The following is a 27,630-nucleotide window of genomic DNA, read 5'->3' on the forward strand; positions in this document are numbered from 1 at the left end:
GCAGTTCTTCGTTGGCCTGCTGCTTCACGCCTCGGCTGGGAGCACAGGACAGACCAAGCCAATCCGGATGACACGATGGGTCTTCGACACAGATTTTCATATTCCGCGTCATCGACTTCCCTCGGCTACAACGGCATACCACCAGGCCCACCTTGCTTAGCTTTCGCTAGAATTTAAGTGTTCCGAAGCAGTAGAGCGAATAGATTCAGTTTGGGCACGACGGCACTGCGGGTATGCGGTTCGCTCAGAATACGTTTTCTTTCATCGTGCAGTTCTTCGTAGGCCTGCTGCTTCACGCCTCGGCTGGGAGCACATGACAGACCAACGCAATCCGGATGACACGATGGGTCTTCGACAGAGATTTCCATGTGCCGCGTCATCGACTTCCCTCGGCTACAACGGCATACCACCTGGCCCACCTTGCTTAGCTTTCGCCGTAGAATTTAAGTGTTCCGAAGCAGTAGAGCGACTAGATTCAGTTTGGGCACGGCGGCACTGCGGGTATATGGTTCGCTCAGAATACGTTTTCTTTCATCGTGCAGTTCTTCGTTGGCCTGCTGCTTCACGCCTCGGCTGGGAGCACAGGACCGACCAACGCAATCCGGATGACACAATGGGTCTTCGACACAGATTTTCATGTTCCGCGTCATCAACTTCCCTCGGCTACAACGGCATACCACCAGGCCCACCTTGCTTAGCTTTCGAAGTAGAATTTAACTGTTCTAAAGCAGTAGAGCGACTAGATTCAGTTTGGGCACGGCGGCACTGCGGGTATGCGGTTCGCTCGAATCCATTTTCTTTCATCGTGCAGTTCTTCGTTGGCCTGCTGCTTCACGCCTCGGCTGTGAGCACAGGACAGACCAACGCAATCCGGATGACACGATGGGTCTTCGACACAGATTTCCATGTGCCGCGTCATCGACTTCCCTCGGCTACAACGGCATACCACCTGGCCCACCTTGCTTAGCTTTCGCCGTAGAATTTAAGTGTTCCGAAGCAGTAGAGCGACTAGATTCAGTTTGGGCACGGCGGCACTGCGGGTATGCGGTTCGCCCAGAATACGTTTTCTTTCATCGTGCAGTTCTTCGTTGGCCTGCTGCTTCACGCCTCGGCTGGGAGCACAGGACATACCAACGCAGTCCGGATGACACAATGGGTCTTCGACACAGATTTTCATGTTCCGCGTCATGGACTTCCCTCGGCTACAACGGCATACCACCAGGCCCACCTTGCTTAGCTTTCGCCGTAGAATTTAACTGTTCCAAAGCAGTAGAGCGACTAGATTCAGTTTGGGCACGGCGGCACTGCGGGTATGTGGTTCGCTCAGAATACGTTTTCTTTCATTGTGCAGTTCTTCGTTGGCCTGCTGCTTCACGCCTCGGCTGGGAGCACAGGCCAGACCAACGCAATCCGGATGACACGGTGGGTCTTCGAACAGATTTCCATGTGCCGCGTCATCGACTTCCCTCGGCTACAACGGCATACCACCTGGCCCACCTTACTTAGCTTTCGCCGTAGACTTTAACTGTTCCAAAGCAGTAGAGCGACTAGATTCAGTTTGGGCACGGCGGCACTGGGGGTATGCGGTTCGCTCAGAATCCGTTTTCTTTCATCGTGCAGTTCTTCGTTGGCCTGCTGCTTCACGCATTGGCTGGGAGCACAGGTTAGATCAACGCAATCCGGATGACACGATAGGTCTTCGACACATATTTCCATGTGCCGCGTCATCGACTTCCCTCGGCTACAACGGCATACCACCTGGCCCACCTTGCTTAGCTTTCGCCGTAGAATTTAACTGTTCCGAAGCAGTAGAGCGACTAGATTCAGTTTGGGCACGGCGGCACTGCAAGTATGCGGTTCGCTCAGAATACGTTTTCTTTCATCGTGCAGTTCTTCGTTGGCCTGCTGCTTCATGCCTCGGCTGGGAGCACTGGACAGACCAACGTAATCCGGATGACACTATGGGTCTTCGACAAAGACTTCGATGTGCCGCGTCATCGACTTCCCTCGGCTACAACGGCATACCACCTGGCCCACCTTACTTAGCTTTCGCCGTAGACTTTAACTGTTCCAAAGCAGCAGAGCGACTAGATTCAGTTTGAGCACGGTGGCACTGCGGGTATGCGGTTCGCTCAGAATACGTTTTCTTTCATCGTGCAGTTCTTCGTAGGCCTGCTGCTTCACGCCTCGGCTGGGAGCACATGACAGACCAACGCAATCCGGATGACGTGATGGGTCTTCGACACAGATTTCCATGTGCCGCGTGATCGACTTCCCTCTGCTACAACGGCATACCACCTGGCCCACCTTGCTTAGCTTTCGCCGTAGAATTTAAGTGTTCCGAAGCAGTAGAGCGACTAGGTTCAGTTTGGGCACGGCGGCACTGCGGGTATGCAGTTCGCTCAGAATACGTTTTCTTTCATCGTGCAGTTCTTCGTTGGCCTGCTGCTTCACGCCTCGGCTGGGGGCACAGGACAGACGAACGCAATCCGGATGACACGATGGGTCTTCGACACAGATTTTCATGTTCCGCGTCATCGACTTCCCTCGGCTACAACGGCATACCACCAGGCCCACCTTGCTTAGCTTTCGCCGTAGAATTTAACTGTTCCAAAGCAGTAGAGCGACTAGATTCAGTTTGGGCACGGCGGCACTGCGGGTATGTGGTTCGCTCAGAATACGTTTTCTTTCATCGTGCAGTTCTTCGTTGGCCTGCTGCTTCACGCCTCGGCTGGGAGCACAGGACAGGCCAACGCAATCCGGATGACACGGTGGGTCTTCGACACAGATTTCCATGTGCCGCGTCATCGACTTCCCTCGGCTACAACGGCATAACACCTGGCCCACCTTGCTTAGCTTTCGCCGTAGAATTTAACGGTTCCGAAGCAGTAGAGCGACTATATTCAGTTTGGGCACGGCGGCACTGCGGGTATGCGGTTCGCTCAGAATCCGTTTTCTTTCATTGTGCAGTTCTTCGTTGGCCTGCTGCTTCACGCATCGGCTGGGAGCACAGGACAGACCAATGCAATCCGGATGACACGATGGGTCTTCGACACAGATTTTCATGTGCCGCATCATCGACTTCCCTCGGCCACAATGGCATACCACCTGGCCCACCTTGCTTAGATTTCGCCGTAGAATTTAACTGTTCCGAAGCAGTTGAGCGACGAAATTCAGTTTGGGCACGGCGGCACTGCAGGTATGCGGTTCGCTCAGAATACGTTTTCTTTCATCGTGCAGTTCTTCGTTGGCCTGCTGCTTCACGCCTCGGCTGTGAGCACAGGACAGACCAACGCAATCCGGATGACACGATGGGTCTTCGACACAGATTTCCATGTGCCGCGTCATCGACTTCCCTCGGCTACAACGGCATACCACCTGGCCCACCTTGCTTAGCTTTCGCCGTAGAATTTAAGTGTTCCGAAGCAGTAGAGCGACTAGATTCAGTTTGGGCACGGCGGCACTGCGGGTATGCGGTTCGCCCAGAATACGTTTTCTTTCATCGTGCAGTTCTTCGTTGGCCTGCTGCTTCACGCCTCGGCTGGGAGCACAGGACAGACCAACGCAATCCGGATGACACGATGGGTCTTCGACACAGATTTTCATGTTCCGCGTTATCGACTTCCCTCGGCTACAACGGCATACCACCAGGCCCACCTTGCTTAGCTTTCGCCTTAGAATTTAACTGTTCCAAAGCAGTAGAGCGACTAGATTCAGTTTGGGCACGGCGGCACTGGGGGTATGCGGTTCGCTCAGAATCCGTTTTCTTTCATCGTGCAGTTCTTCGTTGGCCTGCTGCTTCACGCATTGGCTGGGAGCACAGGTTAGATCAACGCAATCCGGATGACACGATAGGTCTTCGACACATATTTCCATGTGCCGCGTCATCGACTTCCCTCGGCTACAACGGCATACCACCTGGCCCACCTTGCTTAGCTTTCGCCGTAGAATTTAACTGTTCCGAAGCAGTAGAGCGACTAGATTCTGTTTGGGCACGGCGGCACTGCAAGTGTGAGGTTCGCTCAGAATACGTTTTCTTTCATCGTGCAGTTCTTCGTTGGCCTGCTGCTTCATGCCTCGGCTGGGAGCACAGGACAGACCAACACAATCCGGATGACACGGTGGGTCTTCGACACAGATTTCCATGTGCCGCGTCATCGACTTCCCTCGGCTACAACGGCATACCACCTGGCCCACCTTGCTTAGCTTTCGCTGTAGAATTTAATTGTTCCGAAGCAGTAGAGCGGCTAGATTCAGTTTGGGCACGGCGGCACTGCGGATATGCGGTTCGCTCGGAATCCGTTTTCTTTCATCGTGCAGTTCTTCGTTGGCCTGCTACTTGACGCCTCGCTGGGAGCACAGGACAGACCAACGCAATCCGGAAGACACGGTGGGTCTTCGACACAGATTTCCATGTGCCGCGTCATCGACTTCCCTCGGCTACAACGGCATACCACCTGGCCCACCTTGCTTAGCTTTCGCTGTATAATTTAATTGTTCCGAAGCAGTAGAGCGGCTAGATTCAGTTTGGGCACGGCGGCACTGCGGATATGCGGTTCGCTCGGAATCCGTTTTCTTTCATCGTGCAGTTCTTCGTTGGCCTGCTACTTGACGCCTCGCTGGGAGCACAGGACAGACCAACGTAATCCGGATGACACGATGGGTCTTCGACACAGATTTCCATGTGCCGCGTCATCGACTTCCCTCGGCTACAACGGCATACCGCCTGGCCCACCTTGCTTAGCTTTCGCCGTAGAATTTAACTGTTCCGAAGTAGTAGAGCGACTAGATTCAGTTTGGGCACGGCGGCACTGCGGGTATGCGGTTCGCTCAGAATACGTTTTCTTTCATCGTGCAGTTCTTCGTTGGCCTGCTGTTTCACGCCTCGGCTGGGAGCACTGCACAGACCAACGTAATCCGGATGACACTATGGGTCTTCGACAAAGACTTCGATGTGCCGCGTCATCGACTTCCCTCGGCTACAACGGCATACCACCTGGCCCACCTTACTTAGCTTTCGCCGTAGACTTTAACTGTTCCAAAGCAGCAGAGCGTCTAGATTCAGTTTGGGCACAGTGGCACTGCGGGTATGCGGTTCGCTCAGAATACGTTTTCTTTCATCGTGCAGTTCTTCGTAGGCCTGCTGCTTCACGCCTCGGCTGGGAGCACATGACAGACCAACGCAATCCGGATGACGTGATGGGTCTTCGACACAGATTTCCATGTGCCGCGTGATCGACTTCCCTCTGCTACAACGGCATACCACCTGGCCCACCTTGCTTAGCTTTCGCCGTAGAATTTAAGTGTTCCGAAGCAGTAGAGCGACTAGGTTCAGTTTGGGCACGGCGGCACTGCGGGTATGCAGTTCGCTCAGAATACGTTTTCTTTAATCGTGCAGTTCTTCGTTGGCCTGCTGCTTCACGCCTCGGCTGGGGGCACAGGACAGACGAACGCAATCCGGATGACACGATGGGTCTTCGACACAGATTTTCATGTTCCGCGTCATCGACTTCCCTCGGCTACAACGGCATACCACCAGGCCTACCTTGCTTAGCTTTCGCCGTAGAATTTAACTGTTCCAAAGCAGTAGAGCGACTAGATTCAGTTTGGGCACGGCGGCACTGCGGGTATGTGGTTCGCTCAGAATACGTTTTCTTTCATCGTGCAGTTCTTCGTTGGCCTGCTGCTTCACGCCTCGGCTGGGAGCACAGGACAGGCCAACGCAATCCGGATGACACGGTGGGTCTTCGACACAGATTTCCATGTGCCGCGTCATCGACTTCCCTCGGCTACAACGGCATAACACCTGGCCCACCTTGCTTAGCTTTCGCCGTAGAATTTAACTGTTCCGAAGCAGTAGAGCGACTATATTCAGTTTGGGCACGGCGGCACTGCGGGTATGCGGTTCGCTCAGAATCCGTTTTCTTTCATTGTGCAGTTCTTCGTTGGCCTGCTGCTTCACGCATCGGCTGGGAGCACAGGACAGACCAATGCAATCCGGATGACACGATGGGTCTTCGACACAGATTTCCATGTGCCGCGTCATCGACTTCCCTCGGCCACAATGGCATACCACCTGGCCCACCTTGCTTAGATTTCGCCGTAGAATTTAACTGTTCCGAAGCAGTTGAGCGACGAAATTCAGTTTGGGCACGGCGGCACTGCAGGTATGCGGTTCGCTCGAATTCATTTTCTTTCATCGTGCAGTTCTTCGTTGGCCTGCTGCTTCACGCCTCGGCTGGGAGCACAGGACAGACCAACGCAATCCGGATGACACGATGGGTCTTCGACACAGATTTTCATGTTCCGCGTTATCGACTTCCCTCGGCTACAACGGCATACCACCAGGCCCACCTTGCTTAGCTTTCGCCTTAGAATTTAACTGTTCCGAAGCAGTAGAGCGAATAGATTCAGTTTGGGCACGACGGCACTGCGGGTATGCGGTTCGCTCAGAATACGTTTTCTTTCATCGTGCAGTTCTTCGTAGGCCTGCTGCTTCATGCCTCGGCTGGGAGCACAGGACAGACCAACGCAATCCGGATGACACGGTGTGTCTTCGACACAGATTTCCATGTGCCGCGTCATCGACTTCCCTCGGCTACAACGGCATACCACCTGGCCCACCTTACTTAGCTTTCGCCGTAGACTTTAACTGTTCCAAAGCAGTAGAGCGACTAGATTCAGTTTGGGCACGGCGGCACTGGGGGTATGCGGTTCGCTCAGAATCCGTTTTCTTTCATCGTGCAGTTCTTCGTTGGCCTGCTGCTTCACGCATTGGCTGGGAGCACAGGTTAGATCAACGCAATCCGGATGACACGATAGGTCTTCGACACATATTTCCATGTGCCGCGTCATCGACTTCCCTCGGCTACAACGGCATACCACCTGGCCCACCTTGCTTAGCTTTCGCCGTAGAATTTAACTGTTCCGAAGCAGTAGAGCGACTAGATTCTGTTTGGGCACGGCGGCACTGCAAGTGTGAGGTTCGCTCAGAATACGTTTTCTTTCATCGTGCAGTTCTTCGTTGGCCTGCTGCTTCATGCCTCGGCTGGGAGCACAGGACAGACCAACACAATCCGGATGACACGGTGGGTCTTCGACACAGATTTCCATGTGCCGCGTCATCGACTTCCCTCGGCTACAACGGCATACCACCTGGCCCACCTTGCTTAGCTTTCGCTGTAGAATTTAATTGTTCCGAAGCAGTAGAGCGGCTAGATTCAGTTTGGGCACGGCGGCACTGCGGTTATGCGGTTCGCTCGGAATCCGTTTTCTTTCATCGTGCAGTTCTTCGTTGGCCTGCTACTTGACGCCTCGCTGGGAGCACAGGACAGACCAACGTAATCCGGATTACACGATGGGTCTTCGACACAGATTTCCATGTGCCGCGTCATCGACTTCCCTCGGCTACAACGGCATACCACCTGGCCCACCTTGCTTAGCTTTCGCCGTAGAATTTAACTGTTCCGAAGTAGTAGAGCGACTAGATTCAGTTTGGGCACGGCGGCACTGCGGGTATGCGGTTCGCTCAGAATACGTTTTCTTTCATCGTGCAGTTCTTCGTTGGCCTGCTGTTTCACGCCTCGGCTGGGAGCACTGCACAGACCAACGTAATCCGGATGACACTATGGGTCTTCGACAAAGACTTCGATGTGCCGCGTCATCGACTTCCCTCGGCTACAACGGCATACCACCTGGCCCACCTTACTTAGCTTTCGCCGTAGACTTTAACTGTTCCAAAGCAGCAGAGCGACTAGATTCAGTTTGGGCACGGTGGCACTGCGGGTATGCGGTTCGCCCAGAATACGTTTTCTTTCATCGTGCAGTTCTTCGTAGGCCTGCTGCTTCACGCCTCGACTGGGAGCACATGACAGACCAACGCAATCCGGATGACATGATGGGTCTTCGACACAGATTTCCATGTGCCGCGTGATCGACTTCCCTCGGCTACAACGGCATACCACCTAGCCCACCTTGCTTAGCTTTCGCCGTAGAATTTAAGTGTTCCGAAGCAGTAGAGCGACTAGGTTCAGTTTGGGCACGGCGGCACTGCGGGTATGCGGTTCGCTCAGAATACGTTTTCTTTCATCGTGCAGTTCTTCGTTGGCCTGCTGCTTCACGCCTCGGCTGGGGGCACAGGACAGACCAACGCAATCCGGATGACACGATGGGTCTTCGACACAGATTTTCATGTTCCGCGTCATCGACTTCCCTCGGCTACAACGGCATACCACCAGGCCCACCTTCCTTAGCTTTCGCCGTAGAATTTAACTGTTCCAAAGCAGTAGAGCGACTAGATTCAGTTTGGGCACGGCGGCACTGCGGGTATGCGGTTCACTCAGAATACGTTTTCTTTCATCGTGCAGTTCTTCGTTGGCCTGCTGCTTCACGCCTCGGCTGCGAGCACAGGACAGACCAACGCAATCCGGATGACACGGTGGGTCTTCGACACAGATTTCCATGTGCCGCGTCATCGACTTCCCTCGGGTACAACGGCATACCACCTGGCCCACCTTGCTTAGCTTTCGCCATAGAATTTAAGTGTTCCGAAGCAGTAGAGCGACTAGATTCAGTTTGGGCACGGCGGCACTGCGGGTATGCGGTTCACCCAGAATACGTTTTCTTTCATCGTGCAGTTCTTCGTTGGCCTGCTGCTTCACGCCTCGGCTGGGAGCACAGGACAGAGCAACGCAATCCGGATGACACGATGGGTCTTCGACACAGATTTTCATGTTCCGCGTCATCGACTTCCCTCGGCTACAACGGCATACCACCAGGCCCACCTTGCTTAGCTTTTGCCTTAGAATTTAAGTGTTCCGAAGCAGTAGAGCGACTAGATTCAGTTTGGGCACGGCGGCACTGCGGGTATATGGTTCGCTCAGAATACGTTTTCTTTCATCGTGCAGTTCTTCGTTGGCCTGCTGCTTCACGCCTCGGCTGGGAGCACAGGACAGACCAACGCAATCCGGATGACACGATGGGTCTTCGACACAGATTTTCATGTTCCGCGTCATCGACTTCCCTCGGCTACAACGGCATACCACCAGGCCCACCATGCTTAGCTTTCGAAGTAAAATTTAACTGTTCCGAAGCAGTAGAGCGACTAGATTCAGTTCGGGCACGGCGGCACTGGGGGTATGCGGTTCGCTCAGAATACGTTTTCTTTCATCGTGCAGTTCTTCGTTGGCCTGCTGCTTCATGCCTCGCCTGGGAGCACAGGACAGACCAACGCAATCCGGATGACACGGTGGGTCTTCGACACAGATTTCCATGTGCCGCGGCATCGACTTCCCTCGGCTACAACGGCATACCAATTGGCCCACCTTGCTTAGCTTTCGCCGTAGAATTTAATTGTTCCGAAGCAGTAGAGCGACTAGATTCAGTTTGGGCACGGCGGCACTGCGGGTATGCGGTTCGCTCGAATCCATTTTCTTTCATCGTGCAGTTCTTCGTTGGCCTGCTGCTTCACGCCTCGGCTGGGAGAACAGGACAGAGCAACGCAATCCGGATGACACGATGGGTCTTCGACACAGATTTCCATGTGCCGCGTCATCGACTTCCCTCGGCTACAACGGCATACCACCAGGCCCACCTTGCTTAGCTTTCGCCGTAGAATTTAAGTGTTCCGAAGCAGTAGAGCGACTAGATTCAGTTTGGGCACGGCGGCACTGCGGGTATGCGGTTCGCCCAGAATACGTTTTCTTTCATCGTGCAGTTCTTCGTTGGCCTGCTGCTTCACGCCTCGGCTGGGAGCACAGGACAGACCAACGCAATCCGGATTTCACAATGGGTCTTCGACACAGATTTTCATGTTCCGCGTCATCGACTTCCCTCGGCTACAACGGCATACACCAGGCCCACCTTGCTTAGCTTTCGCCGTAGAATTTAACTGTTCCAAAGCAGTAGAGCGACTAGATTCAGTTTGGGCACGGCGGCACTGCGGGTATGCGGTTCGCTCGAATCCATTTTCTTTCATCGTGCAGTTCTTCGTTGGCCTGCTGCTTCACGCCTCGGCTGTGAGCACAGGACAGACCAACGCAATCCGGAAGACACGGTGGGTCTTCGACACAGATTTCCATGTGCCGCGTCATTGACTTCCCTCGGCTACAACGGCATACAACCTGGCCCACCTTGCTTAGCTTTCGCCGTAGAATTTAAGTGTTCCGAAGCAGTAGAGCGAATAGATTCAGTTTGGGCACGGCGGCACTGCGGGTATGCGGTTCGCTCAGAATACGTTTTCTTTCATCGTGCAGTTCTTCGTTGGCCTGCTGCTTCACGACTCGGCTGGGAGCACAGGACAGACCAAGGCAATCCGGATGACACGATGGGTCTTCGACACAGATTTTCATGTTCCGCGTCATCGACTTCCCTCGGCTACAAAGGCATACCACCAGGCCCACCTTGCTTAGATTTCGAAGTAGAATTTAACTGTTCCAAAGCAGTAGAGCGACTAGATTCAGTTTGGGCACGACGGCACTGCGGGTATGCGGTTTGTTCAGAATACGTTTTCTTTCATCGTGCAGTTCTTCGTTGGCCTGCTACTTCACGCCTCGCTGGGAGCACAGGACAGACCAACGTAATCCGGATGACACGATGGGTCTTCGACACAGATTTCCATGTGCCGCGTCATCGACTTCCCTCGGGTACAACGGCATACCACCTGGCCCACCTTGCTTAGCTTTCGCCGTAGAATTTAAGTGTTCCGAAGCAGTAGAGCGACTAGATTCAGTTTGGGCACGGCGGCACTGCGGGTATGCGGTTCACCCAGAATACGTTTTCTTTCATCGTGCAGTTCTTCGTTGGCCTGCTGCTTCACGCCTCGGCTGGGAGCACAGGACAGACCAACGCAATCCGGATGACACAATGGGTCTTCGACACAGATTTTCATGTTCCGCGTCATCGACTTCCCTCGGCTACAACGGCATACCACCAGAACCACCTTGCTTAGCTTTCGCCGTAGAATTTAACTGTTCCAAAGCAGTAGAGCGACTAGATTCAGTTTGGGCACGGCGGCACTGCGGGTATGCGGTTCGCTCGAATCCATTTTCTTTCATCGTGCAGTTCTTCGTTGGCCTGCTGCTTCACGCCTCGGCTGGGAGCACAGGACAGAGCAACGCAATCCGGATGACACGATGGGTCTTCGACACAGATTTCCATGTGCCGCGTCATCGACTTCCCTCGGCTACAACGGCATTAAACCTGGCCCACCTTGCTTAGCTTTCGCCGTAGAATTTAAGTGTTCCGAAGCAGTAGAGCGAATAGATTCAGTTTGGGCACGGCGGCACTGCGGGTATGCGGTTCGCTCAGAATACGTTTTCTTTCATCGTGCAGTTCTTCGTTGGCCTGCTGCTTCACGCCTCGGCTGGGAGCACAGGACAGACCAAGGCAATCCGGATGACACGATGGGTCTTCGACACAGATTTTCATGTTCCGCGTCATCGACTTCCCTCGGCTACAAAGGCATACCACCAGGCCCACCTTGCTTAGCTTTTGAAGTAGAATTTAACTGTTCCAAAGCAGTAGAGCGACTAGATTCAGTTTGGGCACGACGGCACTGCTGGTATGCGGTTTGTTCAGAATACGTTTTCTTTCATCGTGCAGTTCTTCGTAGGCCTGCTGCTTCACGCCTCGGCTGGGAGCACAGGACAGACCAACGCAATCCGGATGACACGATGGGTCTTCGACAGAGATTTCCATGTGCCGCGTCATCGACTTCCCTCGGCTACAACGGCATACCACCTGGCCCACCTTGCTTAGCTTTCGCCGTAGAATTTAAGTGTTCCGAAGCAGTAGAGCGACTAGATTCAGTTTGGGCACGGCGGCACTGCGGGTATATGGTTCGCTCAGAATACGTTTTCTTTCATCGTGCAGTTCTTCGTTGGCCTGCTGCTTCACGCCTCGGCTGGGAGCACAGGACAGACCAACGCAATGCGGATGACACGATGGGTCTTCGACAGAGATTTCCATGTGCCGCGTCATCGACTTCCCTCGGCTACAACGGCATACCACCTGGCCCACCTCGCTTAGCTTTCGCCGTACAATTTAAGTGTTCCGAAGCAGTAGAGCGTCTAGATTCAGTTTGGGCACGGCGGCATTGCGGGTATGCGGTTCGCTCAGAATACGTTTTCTTTCATCGTGCAGTTCTTCGTTGGCCTGCTGCTTCACGCCTCGGCTGGGAGCACAGGACAGACCAACCCAATCCGGATGACACGATGGGTCTTCGACACAGATTTTCATGTTCCGCGTCATCGACTTCCCTCGGCTACAACGGCATACCACCAGGCCCACCTTGCTTAGCTTTCGCCTTAGAATTTAAGTGTTCCGAAGCAGTAGAGCGAATAGATTCAGTTTGGGCACGACGGCACTGCGGGTATGCGGTTCGCTCAGAATACGTTTTCTTTCATCGTGCAGTTCTTCGTAGGCCTGCTGCTTCACGCCTCGGCTGGGAGCACATGACAGACCAACTCAATCCGGATGACACGATGGGTCTTCGACAGAGATTTCCATGTGCCGCGTCATCGACTTCCCTCGGCTACAACGGCATACCACCTGGCCCACCTTGCTTAGCTTTCGCCGTAGAATTTAAGTGTTCCGAAGCAGTAGAGCGACTAGATTCAGTTTGGGCACGGCGGCACTGCGGGTATATGGTTCGCTCAGAATACGTTTTCTTTCATCGTGCAGTTCTTCGTTGGCCTGCTGCTTCACGCCTCGGCTGGGAGCACAGGACAGACCAACGCAATCCGGATGACACGATGGGTCTTCGACACAGATTTTCATGTTCCGCGTCATCAACTTCCCTCGGCTACAACGGCATACCACCAGGCCCACCTTGCTTAGCTTTCGAAGTAGAATTTAACGGTTCTAAAGCAGTAGAGCGACTAGATTCAGTTTGGGCACGGCGGCACTGCGGGTATGCGGTTCGCTCGAATCCATTTTCTTTCATCGTGCAGTTCTTCGTTGGCCTGCTGCTTCACGCCTCGGCTGTGAGCACAGGACAGACCAACGCAATCCGGATGACACGATGGGTCTTCGACACAGATTTCCATGTGCCGTGTCATCGACTTCCCTCGGCTACAACGGCATACCACCTGACCCACCTTGCTTAGCTTTCGCCGTAGAATTTAAGTGTTCCGAAGCAGTATAGCGACTAGATTCAGTTTGGGCACGGCGGCACTGCGGGTATATGGTTCGCTCAGAATACGTTTTCTTTCATCGTGCAGTTCTTCGTTGGCCTGCTGCTTCACGCCTCGGCTGGGAGCACAGGACAGACCAACGCAATCCGGATGACACGATGGGTCTTCGACACAGATTTTCATGTTCCGCGTCATCGACTTCCCTCGGCTACAACGGCATACCACCAGGCCCACCTTGCTTAGCTTTCGAAGTAGAATTTAACTGTTCCAAAGCAGTAGAGCGACTAGATTCAGTTTGGGCACGGCGGCACTGCGGGTATGCGGTTCGCTCGAATCCATTTTCTTTCATCGTGCAGTTCTTCGTTGGCCTGCTGCTTCACGCCTCGGCTGTGAGCACAGGACAGACCAACGCAATCCGGATGACACGATGGGTCTTCGACACAGATTTCCATGTGCCGCGTCATCGACTTCCCTCGGCTACAACGGCATACCACCTTGCCCACCTTGCCCACCTTGCTTAGCTTTCGCCGTAGAATTTAACTTTTCCGAAGCAGTAGAGCGACTAGATTCAGTTTTGGCTCGGCGGCACTGCGGGTATGCGGTTCGCTCTGAATACGTTTTCTTTCATCGTGCAGTTCTTCGTTGGCCTGCTGCTTCACGCCTCGGCTGGGAGCACAGGACAGACCAACGCAATCCAGATGACACGATAGGTCTTCGACACAGATTTCATGTGCCGCGTCATCGACTTCCGTCGTCTACAACGGCATACCACCTTGCCCACCTTGCCCACCTTGCTTAGCTTTTGCCGTAAAATTTAACTGTTCCAAAGCAGTAGAACGACCAGATTCAGTTTGGGCACGGCGGCACTGCGGGTATGCGGTTCGCTACAATCCATTTTCTTTCATCGTGCAGTTCTTCGTTGGCCTGCTGCTTCACGCCTCGGCTGGGAGCACAGGACAGACCAACGCAATCCGGATGACACGATGGGTCTTCGACACAGATTTCCATGTGCCGCGTCATCGACTTCCCTCGGCGACAACGGCATACTACCTGGCCCACCTTGCTTAGCTTTCGCCGTAGAATTTAACTGTTCCGAAGCAGTAGAGCGACTAGATTCAGTTTGGGCACGACGGCACTGCGGGTATGCGGTTTGTTCAGAATACGTTTTCTTTCATCGTGCAGTTCTTCGTAGGCCTGCTGCTTCACGCCTCGGCTGGGAGCACAGGACAGACCAACGCAATCCGGATGACACGATGGGTCTTCGACAGAGATTTCCATGAGCCGCGTCATCGACTTCCCTCGGCTACAACGGCATACCACCTGGCCCACCTTGCTTAGCTTTCGCCGTAGAATTTAAGTGTTCCGAAGCAGTAGAGCGACTAGATTCAGTTTGGGCACGGCGGCACTGCGGGTATATGGTTCGCTCAGAATACGTTTTCTTTCATCGTGCAGTTCTTCGTTGGCCTGCTGCTTCACGCCTCGGCTGGGAGCACAGGACAGACCAACGCAATGCGGATGACACGATGGGTCTTCGACAGAGATTTCCATGTGCCGCGTCATCGACTTCCCTCGGCTACAACGGCATACCACCTGGCCCACCTCGCTTAGCTTTCGCCGTACAATTTAAGTGTTCCGAAGCAGTAGAGCGTCTAGATTCAGTTTGGGCACAGCGGCATTGCGGGTATGCGGTTCGCTCAGAATACGTTTTCTTTCATCGTGCAGTTCTTCGTAGGCCTGCTGCTTCACGCCTCGGCTGGGAGCACATGACAGACCAACGCAATCCGGATGACACGATGGGTCTTCGACAGAGATTTCCATGTGCCGCGTCATCGACTTCCCTCGGCTACAACGGCATACCACCTGGCCCACCTTGCTTAGCTTTCGCCGTAGAATTTAAGTGTTCCGAAGCAGTAGAGCGAGTAGATTCAGTTTGGGCACGGCGGCACTGCGGGTATATGGTTCGCTCAGAATACGTTTTCTTTCATCGTGCAGTTCTTCGTTGGCCTGCTGCTTCACGCCTCGGCTGGGAGCACAGGACAGACCAACGCAATCCGGATGACACGATGGGTCTTCGACACAGATTTTCATGTTCCGCGTCATCGACTTCCCTCGGCTACAACGGCATACCACCAGGCCCACCTTGCTTAGCTTTCGAAGTAGAATTTAACTGTTCCAAAGCAGTAGAGCGACTAGATTCAGTTTGGGCACGGCGGCACTGCGGGTATGCGGTTCGCTCGAATCCATTTTCTTTCATCGTGCAGTTCTTCGTTGGCCTGCTGCTTCACGCCTCGGCTGTGAGCACAGGACAGACCAACGCAATCCGGATGACACGATGGGTCTTCGACACAGATTTCCATGTGCCGCGTCATCGACTTCCCTCGGCTACAACGGCATACCACCTTGCCCACCTTGCCCACCTTGCTTAGCTTTCGCCGTAGAATTTAACTTTTCCGAAGCAGTAGAGCGACTAGATTCAGTTTTGGCTCGGCGGCACTGCGGGTATGCGGTTCGCTCTGAATACGTTTTCTTTCATCGTGCAGTTCTTCGTTGGCCTGCTGCTTCACGCCTCGGCTGGGAGCACAGGACAGACCAACGCAATCCAGATGACACGATAGGTCTTCGACACAGATTTCATGTGCCGCGTCATCGACTTCCGTCGTCTACAACGGCATACCACCTTGCCCACCTTGCCCACCTTGCTTAGCTTTCGCCGTAGAATTTAACTTTTCCGAAGCAGTAGAGCGACTAGATTCAGTTTTGGCTCGGCGGCACTGCGGGTATGCGGTTCGCTCTGAATACGTTTTCTTTCATCGTGCAGTTCTTCGTTGGCCTGCTGCTTCACGCCTCGGCTGGGAGCACAGGACAGACCAACGCAATCCAGATGACACGATAGGTCTTCGACACAGATTTCATGTGCCGCGTCATCGACTTCCGTCGTCTACAACGGCATACCACCTTGCCCACCTTGCCCACCTTGCTTAGCTTTTGCCGTAAAATTTAACTGTTCCAAAGCAGTAGAACGACCAGATTCAGTTTGGGCACGGCGGCACTGCGGGTATGCGGTTCGCTACAATCCATTTTCTTTCATCGTGCAGTTCTTCGTTGGCCTGCTGCTTCACGCCTCGGCTGGGAGCACAGGACAGACCAACGCAATCCGGATGACACGATGGGTCTTCGACACAGATTTCCATGTGCCGCGTCATCGACTTCCCTCGGCGACAACGGCATACTACCTGGCCCACCTTGCTTAGCTTTCGCCGTAGAATTTAACTGTTCCGAAGCAGTAGAGCGACTAGATTCAGTTTGGGCACGACGGCACTGCGGGTATGCGGTTTGTTCAGAATACGTTTTCTTTCATCGTGCAGTTCTTCGTAGGCCTGCTGCTTCACGCCTCGGCTGGGAGCACAGGACAGACCAACGCAATCCGGATGACACGATGGGTCTTCGACAGAGATTTCCATGAGCCGCGTCATCGACTTCCCTCGGCTACAACGGCATACCACCTGGCCCACCTTGCTTAGCTTTCGCCGTAGAATTTAAGTGTTCCGAAGCAGTAGAGCGACTAGATTCAGTTTGGGCACGGCGGCACTGCGGGTATATGGTTCGCTCAGAATACGTTTTCTTTCATCGTGCAGTTCTTCGTTGGCCTGCTGCTTCACGCCTCGGCTGGGAGCACAGGACAGACCAACGCAATGCGGATGACACGATGGGTCTTCGACAGAGATTTCCATGTGCCGCGTCATCGACTTCCCTCGGCTACAACGGCATACCACCGAGCCCACCTCGCTTAGCTTTCGCCGTACAATTTAAGTGTTCCGAAGCAGTAGAGCGTCTAGATTCAGTTTGGGCACAGCGGCATTGCGGGTATGCGGTTCGCTCAGAATACGTTTTCTTTCATCGTGCAGTTCTTCGTAGGCCTGCTGCTTCACGCCTCGGCTGGGAGCACATGACAGACCAACGCAATCCGGATGACACGATGGGTCTTCGACAGAGATTTCCATGTGCCGCGTCATCGACTTCCCTCGGCTACAACGGCATACCACCTGGCCCACCTTGCTTAGCTTTCGCCGTAGAATTTAAGTGTTCCGACGCAGTAGAGCGAGTAGATTCAGTTTGGGCACGGCGGCACTGCGGGTATATGGTTCGCTCAGAATACGTTTTCTTTCATCGTGCAGTTCTTCGTTGGCCTGCTGCTTCACGCCTCGGCTGGGAGCACAGGACAGACCAACGCAATCCGGATGACACGATGGGTCTTCGACACAGATTTTCATGTTCCGCGTCATCGACTTCCCTCGGCTACAACGGCATACCACCAGGCCCACCTTGCTTAGCTTTCGAAGTAGAATTTAACTGTTCCAAAGCAGTAGAGCGACTAGATTCAGTTTGGGCACGGCGGCACTGCGGGTATGCGGTTCGCTCGAATCCATTTTCTTTCATCGTGCAGTTCTTCGTTGGCCTGCTGCTTCACGCCTCGGCTGTGAGCACAGGACAGACCAACGCAATCCGGATGACACGATGGGTCTTCGACACAGATTTCCATGTGCCGCGTCATCGACTTCCCTCGGCTACAACGGCATACCACCTTGCCCACCTTGCCCACCTTGCTTAGCTTTCGCCGTAGAATTTAACTTTTCCGAAGCAGTAGAGCGACTAGATTCAGTTTTGGCTCGGCGGCACTGCGGGTATGCGGTTCGCTCTGAATACGTTTTCTTTCATCGTGCAGTTCTTCGTTGGCCTGCTGCTTCACGCCTCGGCTGGGAGCACAGGACAGACCAACGCAATCCAGATGACACGATAGGTCTTCGACACAGATTTCATGTGCCGCGTCATCGACTTCCGTCGTCTACAACGGCATACCACCTTGCCCACCTTGCCCACCTTGCTTAGCTTTTGCCGTAAAATTTAACTGTTCCAAAGCAGTAGAACGACCAGATTCAGTTTGGGCACGGCGGCACTGCGGGTATGCGGTTCGCTACAATCCATTTTCTTTCATCGTGCAGTTCTTCGTTGGCCTGCTGCTTCACGCCTCGGCTGGGAGCACAGGACAGACCAACGCAATCCGGATGACACGATGGGTCTTCGACACAGATTTCCATGTGCCGCGTCATCGACTTCCCTCGGCGACAACGGCATACTACCTGGCCCACCTTGCTTAGCTTTAGCCGTAGAATTTAACTGTTCCGAAGCAGTAGAGCGACTAGATTCAGTTTGGGCACGACGGCACTGCGGGTATGCGGTTTGTTCAGAATACGTTTTCTTTCATCGTGCAGTTCTTCGTAGGCCTGCTGCTTCACGCCTCGGCTGGGAGCACAGGACAGACCAACGCAATCCGGATGACACGATGGGTCTTCGACAGAGATTTCCATGAGCCGCGTCATCGACTTCCCTCGGCTACAACGGCATACCACCTGGCCCACCTTGCTTAGCTTTCGCCGTAGAATTTAAGTGTTCCGAAGCAGTAGAGCGACTAGATTCAGTTTGGGCACGGCGGCACTGCGGGTATATGGTTCGCTCAGAATACGTTTTCTTTCATCGTGCAGTTCTTCGTTGGCCTGCTGCTTCACGCCTCGGCTGGGAGCACAGGACAGACCAACGCAATGCGGATGACACGATGGGTCTTCGACAGAGATTTCCATGTGCCGCGTCATCGACTTCCCTCGGCTACAACGGCATACCACCTGGCCCACCTCGCTTAGCTTTCGCCGTACAATTTAAGTGTTCCGAAGCAGTAGAGCGTCTAGATTCAGTTTGGGCACAGCGGCATTGCGGGTATGCGGTTCGCTCAGAATACGTTTTCTTTCATCGTGCAGTTCTTCGTAGGCCTGCTGCTTCACGCCTCGGCTGGGAGCACATGACAGACCAACGCAATCCGGATGACACGATGGGTCTTCGACAGAGATTTCCATGTGCCGCTTCATCGACTTCCCTCGGCTACAACGGCATACCACCTGGCCCACCTTGCTTAGCTTTCGCCGTAGAATTTAAGTGTTCCGAAGCAGTAGAGCGAGTAGATTCAGTTTGGGCACGGCGGCACTGCGGGTATATGGTTCGCTCAGAATACGTTTTCTTTCATCGTGCAGTTCTTCGTTGGCCTGCTGCTTCACGCCTCGGCTGGGAGCACAGGACAGACCAACGCAATCCGGATGACACGATGGGTCTTCGACACAGATTTCCATGTGCCGTGTCATCGACTTCCCTCGGCTTCAACGGCATACCACCTGACCCACCTTGCTTAGCTTTCGCCGTAGAATTTAAGTGTTCCGAAGCAGTATAGCGACTAGATTCAGTTTGGGCACGGCGGCACTGCGGGTATGCGGTTCGCTCAGAATACGTTTTCTTTCATCGTGCAGTTCTTCGCTGGCCTGCTGCTTCACGCCTCGGCTGGGAGCACAGGACAGACCAACGCAATCCGGATGACACGATGGGTCTTCGACACAGATTTTCATGTTCCGCGTCATCGACTTCCATCGGCTACAACGGCATACCACCAGGCCCACCTTGCTTAGCTTTCGCCGTAGAATTTAACTGTTCCAAAGCAGTAGAGCGACCAGATTCAGTTTGGGCACGGCGGCACTGCGGGTATGCGGTTCGCTCGAATCCATTTTCTTTCATTGTGCAGTTCTTCGTTGGCCTGCTGCTTCACGCCTCGGCTGTGAGCACAGGACAGACCAACGCAATCCGGATGACACGATGGGTCTTCGACAGAGATTTCCATGTGCCGTGTCATCGACTTCCCTCGGCTACAACGGCATACCACCTGGCCCACCTTGCTTAGCTTTCGCCGTAGAATTTAAGTGTTCCGAAGCAGTAGAGCGACTAGATTCAGTTTGGGCACGGCGGCACTGCGGGTATATGGTTCGCTCAGAATACGTTTTCTTTCATCGTGCAGTTCTTCGTTGGCCTGCTGCTTCACGCCTCGGCTGGGAGCACAGGACAGACCAACGCAATCCGGATGACACGATGGTTCTTCGACACAGATTTTCATGTTCCGCGCCATCGACTTCCCTCGGCTACAACGGCATACCACCAGGCCCACCTTGCTTAGCTTTCGAAGTAGAATTTAACTGTTCCAAAGCAGTAGAGCGACTAGATTCAGTTTGGGCGCGGCGGCACTGCGGGTATGCGGTTCGCTCGAATCCATTTTCTTTCATCGTAGAGTTCTTCGTTGGCCTGCTGCTTCACGCCTCGGCTGTGAGCACAGGACAGACCAACGCAATCCGGATGACACGATGGGTCTTCGGCACAGATTTCCATGTGCCGCGTCATCGACTTCCCTCGGCTACAACGGCATACCACCTGACCCACCTTGCTTAGCTTTCGCCGTAGAATTTAAGTGCTCCGAAGCAGTATAGCGACTAGATTCAGTTTGGGCACGGCGGCACTGCGGGTATGCGGTTCGCTCGAATCCATTTTCTTTCATCGTGCAGTTCTTCGTTGGCCTGCTGCTTCACGCCTCGGCTGGGAGCACATGACAGACCAACTCAATCCGGATGACACGATGGGTCTTCGACAGAGATTTCCATGTGCCGCGTCATCGACTTCCCTCGGCTACAACGGCATACCACCTGGCCCACCTTGCTTAGCTTTCGCCGTAGAATTTAAGTGTTCCGAAGCAGTAGAGCGACTAGATTCAGTTTGGGCACGGCGGCACTGCGGGTATATGGTTCGCTCAGAATACGTTTTCTTTCATCGTGCAGTTCTTCGTTGGCCTGCTGCTTCACGCCTCGGCTGGGAGCACAGGACAGACCAACGCAATCCGGATGACACGATGGGTCTTCGACACAGATTTTCATGTTCCGCGTCATCAACTTCCCTCGGCTACAACGGCATACCACCAGGCCCACCTTGCTTAGCTTTCGAAGTAGAATTTAACGGTTCTAAAGCAGTAGAGCGACTAGATTCAGTTTGGGCACGGCGGCACTGCGGGTATGCGGTTCGCTCGAATCCATTTTCTTTCATCGTGCAGTTCTTCGTTGGCCTGCTGCTTCACGCCTCGGCTGTGAGCACAGGACAGACCAACGCAATCCGGATGACACGATGGGTCTTCGACACAGATTTTCATGTGCCGTGTCATCGACTTCCCTCGGCTACAACGGCATACCACCTGACCCACCTTGCTTAGCTTTCGCCGTAGAATTTAAGTGTTCCGAAGCAGTAGAGCGACTAGATTCAGTTTGGGCACGGCGGCACTGCGGGTATATGGTTCGCTCAGAATACGTTTTCTTTCATCGTGCAGTTCTTCGTTGGCCTGCTGCTTCACGCCTCGGCTGGGAGCACAGGACAGACCAACGCAATCCGGATGACACGATGGGTCTTCGACACAGATTTTCATGTTCCGCGTCATCAACTTCCCTCGGCTACAACGGCATACCACCAGGCCCACCTTGCTTAGCTTTCGAAGTAGAATTTAACGGTTCTAAAGCAGTAGAGCGACTAGATTCAGTTTGGGCACGGCGGCACTGCGGGTATGCGGTTCGCTCGAATCCATTTTCTTTCATCGTGCAGTTCTTCGTTGGCCTGCTGCTTCACGCCTCGGCTGTGAGCACAGGACAGACCAACGCAATCCGGATGACACGATGGGTCTTCGACACAGATTTCCATGTGCCGCGTCATCGACTTCCCTCGGCTACAACGGCATACCACCTTGCCCACCTTGCCCACCTTGCTTAGCTTTCGCCGTAGAATTTAACTTTTCCGAAGCAGTAGAGCGACTAGATTCAGTTTTGGCTCGGCGGCACTGCGGGTATGCGGTTCGCTCTGAATACGTTTTCTTTCATCGTGCAGTTCTTCGTTGGCCTGCTGCTTCACGCCTCGGCTGGGAGCACAGGACAGACCAACGCAATCCAGATGACACGATAGGTCTTCGACACAGATTTCATGTGCCGCGTCATCGACTTCCGTCGTCTACAACGGCATACCACCTTGCCCACCTTGCCCACCTTGCTTAGCTTTCGCCGTAGAATTTAACTTTTCCGAAGCAGTAGAGCGACTAGATTCAGTTTTGGCTCGGCGGCACTGCGGGTATGCGGTTCGCTCTGAATACGTTTTCTTTCATCGTGCAGTTCTTCGTTGGCCTGCTGCTTCACGCCTCGGCTGGGAGCACAGGACAGACCAACGCAATCCAGATGACACGATAGGTCTTCGACACAGATTTCATGTGCCGCGTCATCGACTTCCGTCGTCTACAACGGCATACCACCTTGCCCACCTTGCCCACCTTGCTTAGCTTTTGCCGTAAAATTTAACTGTTCCAAAGCAGTAGAACGACCAGATTCAGTTTGGGCACGGCGGCACTGCGGGTATGCGGTTCGCTACAATCCATTTTCTTTCATCGTGCAGTTCTTCGTTGGCCTGCTGCTTCACGCCTCGGCTGGGAGCACAGGACAGACCAACGCAATCCGGATGACACGATGGGTCTTCGACACAGATTTCCATGTGCCGCGTCATCGACTTCCCTCGGCGACAACGGCATACTACCTGGCCCACCTTGCTTAGCTTTCGCCGTAGAATTTAACTGTTCCGAAGCAGTAGAGCGACTAGATTCAGTTTGGGCACGACGGCACTGCGGGTATGCGGTTTGTTCAGAATACGTTTTCTTTCATCGTGCAGTTCTTCGTAGGCCTGCTGCTTCACGCCTCGGCTGGGAGCACAGGACAGACCAACGCAATCCGGATGACACGATGGGTCTTCGACAGAGATTTCCATGAGCCGCGTCATCGACTTCCCTCGGCTACAACGGCATACCACCTGGCCCACCTTGCTTAGCTTTCGCCGTAGAATTTAAGTGTTCCGAAGCAGTAGAGCGACTAGATTCAGTTTGGGCACGGCGGCACTGCGGGTATATGGTTCGCTCAGAATACGTTTTCTTTCATCGTGCAGTTCTTCGTTGGCCTGCTGCTTTACGCCTCGGCTGGGAGCACAGGACAGACCAACGCAATGCGGATGACACGATGGGTCTTCGACAGAGATTTCCATGTGCCGCGTCATCGACTTCCCTCGGCTACAACGGCATACCACCGAGCCCACCTCGCTTAGCTTTCGCCGTACAATTTAAGTGTTCCGAAGCAGTAGAGCGTCTAGATTCAGTTTGGGCACAGCGGCATTGCGGGTATGCGGTTCGCTCAGAATACGTTTTCTTTCATCGTGCAGTTCTTCGTAGGCCTGCTGCTTCACGCCTCGGCTGGGAGCACATGACAGACCAACGCAATCCGGATGACACGATGGGTCTTCGACAGAGATTTCCATGTGCCGCGTCATCGACTTCCCTCGGCTACAACGGCATACCACCTGGCCCACCTTGCTTAGCTTTCGCCGTAGAATTTAAGTGTTCCGAAGCAGTAGAGCGAGTAGATTCAGTTTGGGCACGGCGGCACTGCGGGTATATGGTTCGCTCAGAATACGTTTTCTTTCATCGTGCAGTTCTTCGTTGGCCTGCTGCTTCACGCCTCGGCTGGGAGCACAGGACAGACCAACGCAATCCGGATGACACGATGGGTCTTCGACACAGATTTTCATGTTCCGCGTCATCGACTTCCCTCGGCTACAACGGCATACCACCAGGCCCACCTTGCTTAGCTTTCGAAGTAGAATTTAACTGTTCCAAAGCAGTAGAGCGACTAGATTCAGTTTGGGCACGGCGGCACTGCGGGTATGCGGTTCGCTCGAATCCATTTTCTTTCATCGTGCAGTTCTTCGTTGGCCTGCTGCTTCACGCCTCGGCTGTGAGCACAGGACAGACCAACGCAATCCGGATGACACGATGGGTCTTCGACACAGATTTCCATGTGCCGCGTCATCGACTTCCCTCGGCTACAACGGCATACCACCTTGCCCACCTTGCCCACCTTGCTTAGCTTTCGCCGTAGAATTTAACTTTTCCGAAGCAGTAGAGCGACTAGATTCAGTTTTGGCTCGGCGGCACTGCGGGTATGCGGTTCGCTCTGAATACGTTTTCTTTCATCGTGCAGTTCTTCGTTGGCCTGCTGCTTCACGCCTCGGCTGGGAGCACAGGACAGACCAACGCAATCCAGATGACACGATAGGTCTTCGACACAGATTTCATGTGCCGCGTCATCGACTTCCGTCGTCTACAACGGCATACCACCTTGCCCACCTTGCCCACCTTGCTTAGCTTTTGCCGTAAAATTTAACTGTTCCAAAGCAGTAGAACGACCAGATTCAGTTTGGGCACGGCGGCACTGCGGGTATGCGGTTCGCTACAATCCATTTTCTTTCATCGTGCAGTTCTTCGTTGGCCTGCTGCTTCACGCCTCGGCTGGGAGCACAGGACAGACCAACGCAATCCGGATGACACGATGGGTCTTCGACACAGATTTCCATGTGCCGCGTCATCGACTTCCCTCGGCGACAACGGCATACTACCTGGCCCACCTTGCTTAGCTTTCGCCGTAGAATTTAACTGTTCCGAAGCAGTAGAGCGACTAGATTCAGTTTGGGCACGACGGCACTGCGGGTATGCGGTTTGTTCAGAATACGTTTTCTTTCATCGTGCAGTTCTTCGTAGGCCTGCTGCTTCACGCCTCGGCTGGGAGCACAGGACAGACCAACGCAATCCGGATGACACGATGGGTCTTCGACAGAGATTTCCATGAGCCGCGTCATCGACTTCCCTCGGCTACAACGGCATACCACCTGGCCCACCTTGCTTAGCTTTCGCCGTAGAATTTAAGTGTTCCGAAGCAGTAGAGCGACTAGATTCAGTTTGGGCACGGCGGCACTGCGGGTATATGGTTCGCTCAGAATACGTTTTCTTTCATCGTGCAGTTCTTCGTTGGCCTGCTGCTTCACGCCTCGGCTGGGAGCACAGGACAGACCAACGCAATGCGGATGACACGATGGGTCTTCGACAGAGATTTCCATGTGCCGCGTCATCGACTTCCCTCGGCTACAACGGCATACCACCTGGCCCACCTCGCTTAGCTTTCGCCGTACAATTTAAGTGTTCCGAAGCAGTAGAGCGTCTAGATTCAGTTTGGGCACAGCGGCATTGCGGGTATGCGGTTCGCTCAGAATACGTTTTCTTTCATCGTGCAGTTCTTCGTAGGCCTGCTGCTTCACGCCTCGGCTGGGAGCACATGACAGACCAACGCAATCCGGATGACACGATGGGTCTTCGACAGAGATTTCCATGTGCCGCTTCATCGACTTCCCTCGGCTACAACGGCATACCACCTGGCCCACCTTGCTTAGCTTTCGCCGTAGAATTTAAGTGTTCCGAAGCAGTAGAGCGAGTAGATTCAGTTTGGGCACGGCGGCACTGCGGGTATATGGTTCGCTCAGAATACGTTTTCTTTCATCGTGCAGTTCTTCGTTGGCCTGCTGCTTCACGCCTCGGCTGGGAGCACAGGACAGACCAACGCAATCCGGATGACACGATGGGTCTTCGACACAGATTTCCATGTGCCGTGTCATCGACTTCCCTCGGCTTCAACGGCATACCACCTGACCCACCTTGCTTAGCTTTCGCCGTAGAATTTAAGTGTTCCGAAGCAGTATAGCGACTAGATTCAGTTTGGGCACGGCGGCACTGCGGGTATGCGGTTCGCTCAGAATACGTTTTCTTTCATCGTGCAGTTCTTCGCTGGCCTGCTGCTTCACGCCTCGGCTGGGAGCACAGGACAGACCAACGCAATCCGGATGACACGATGGGTCTTCGACACAGATTTTCATGTTCCGCGTCATCGACTTCCATCGGCTACAACGGCATACCACCAGGCCCACCTTGCTTAGCTTTCGCCGTAGAATTTAACTGTTCCAAAGCAGTAGAGCGACCAGATTCAGTTTGGGCACGGCGGCACTGCGGGTATGCGGTTCGCTCGAATCCATTTTCTTTCATTGTGCAGTTCTTCGTTGGCCTGCTGCTTCACGCCTCGGCTGTGAGCACAGGACAGACCAACGCAATCCGGATGACACGATGGGTCTTCGACAGAGATTTCCATGTGCCGTGTCATCGACTTCCCTCGGCTACAACGGCATACCACCTGGCCCACCTTGCTTAGCTTTCGCCGTAGAATTTAAGTGTTCCGAAGCAGTAGAGCGACTAGATTCAGTTTGGGCACGGCGGCACTGCGGGTATATGGTTCGCTCAGAATACGTTTTCTTTCATCGTGCAGTTCTTCGTTGGCCTGCTGCTTCACGCCTCGGCTGGGAGCACAGGACAGACCAACGCAATCCGGATGACACGATGGTTCTTCGACACAGATTTTCATGTTCCGCGCCATCGACTTCCCTCGGCTACAACGGCATACCACCAGGCCCACCTTGCTTAGCTTTCGATGTAGAATTTAACTGTTCCAAAGCAGTAGAGCGACTAGATTCAGTTTGGGCGCGGCGGCACTGCGGGTATGCGGTTCGCTCGAATCCATTTTCTTTCATCGTAGAGTTCTTCGTTGGCCTGCTGCTTCACGCCTCGGCTGTGAGCACAGGACAGACCAACGCAATCCGGATGACACGATGGGTCTTCGGCACAGATTTCCATGTGCCGCGTCATCGACTTCCCTCGGCTACAACGGCATACCACCTGACCCACCTTGCTTAGCTTTCGCCGTAGAATTTAAGTGCTCCGAAGCAGTATAGCGACTAGATTCAGTTTGGGCACGGCGGCACTGCGGGTATGCGGTTCGCTCGAATCCATTTTCTTTCATCGTGCAGTTCTTCGTTGGCCTGCTGCTTCACGCCTCGGCTGGGAGCACATGACAGACCAACTCAATCCGGATGACACGATGGGTCTTCGACAGAGATTTCCATGTGCCGCGTCATCGACTTCCCTCGGCTACAACGGCATACCACCTGGCCCACCTTGCTTAGCTTTCGCCGTAGAATTTAAGTGTTCCGAAGCAGTAGAGCGACTAGATTCAGTTTGGGCACGGCGGCACTGCGGGTATATGGTTCGCTCAGAATACGTTTTCTTTCATCGTGCAGTTCTTCGTTGGCCTGCTGCTTCACGCCTCGGCTGGGAGCACAGGACAGACCAACGCAATCCGGATGACACGATGGGTCTTCGACACAGATTTTCATGTTCCGCGTCATCAACTTCCCTCGGCTACAACGGCATACCACCAGGCCCACCTTGCTTAGCTTTCGAAGTAGAATTTAACGGTTCTAAAGCAGTAGAGCGACTAGATTCAGTTTGGGCACGGCGGCACTGCGGGTATGCGGTTCGCTCGAATCCATTTTCTTTCATCGTGCAGTTCTTCGTTGGCCTGCTGCTTCACGCCTCGGCTGTGAGCACAGGACAGACCAACGCAATCCGGATGACACGATGGGTCTTCGACACAGATTTTCATGTGCCGTGTCATCGACTTCCCTCGGCTACAACGGCATACCACCTGACCCACCTTGCTTAGCTTTCGCCGTAGAATTTAAGTGTTCCGAAGCAGTAGAGCGACTAGATTCAGTTTGGGCACGGCGGCACTGCGGGTATATGGTTCGCTCAGAATACGTTTTCTTTCATCGTGCAGTTCTTCGTTGGCCTGCT

The sequence above is a fragment of the Amblyomma americanum genome, chromosome 9 (assembly GCF_052857255.1).
Source record: "Amblyomma americanum isolate KBUSLIRL-KWMA chromosome 9, ASM5285725v1, whole genome shotgun sequence".
NCBI lineage: Eukaryota > Metazoa > Arthropoda > Arachnida > Ixodida > Ixodidae > Amblyomma > Amblyomma americanum.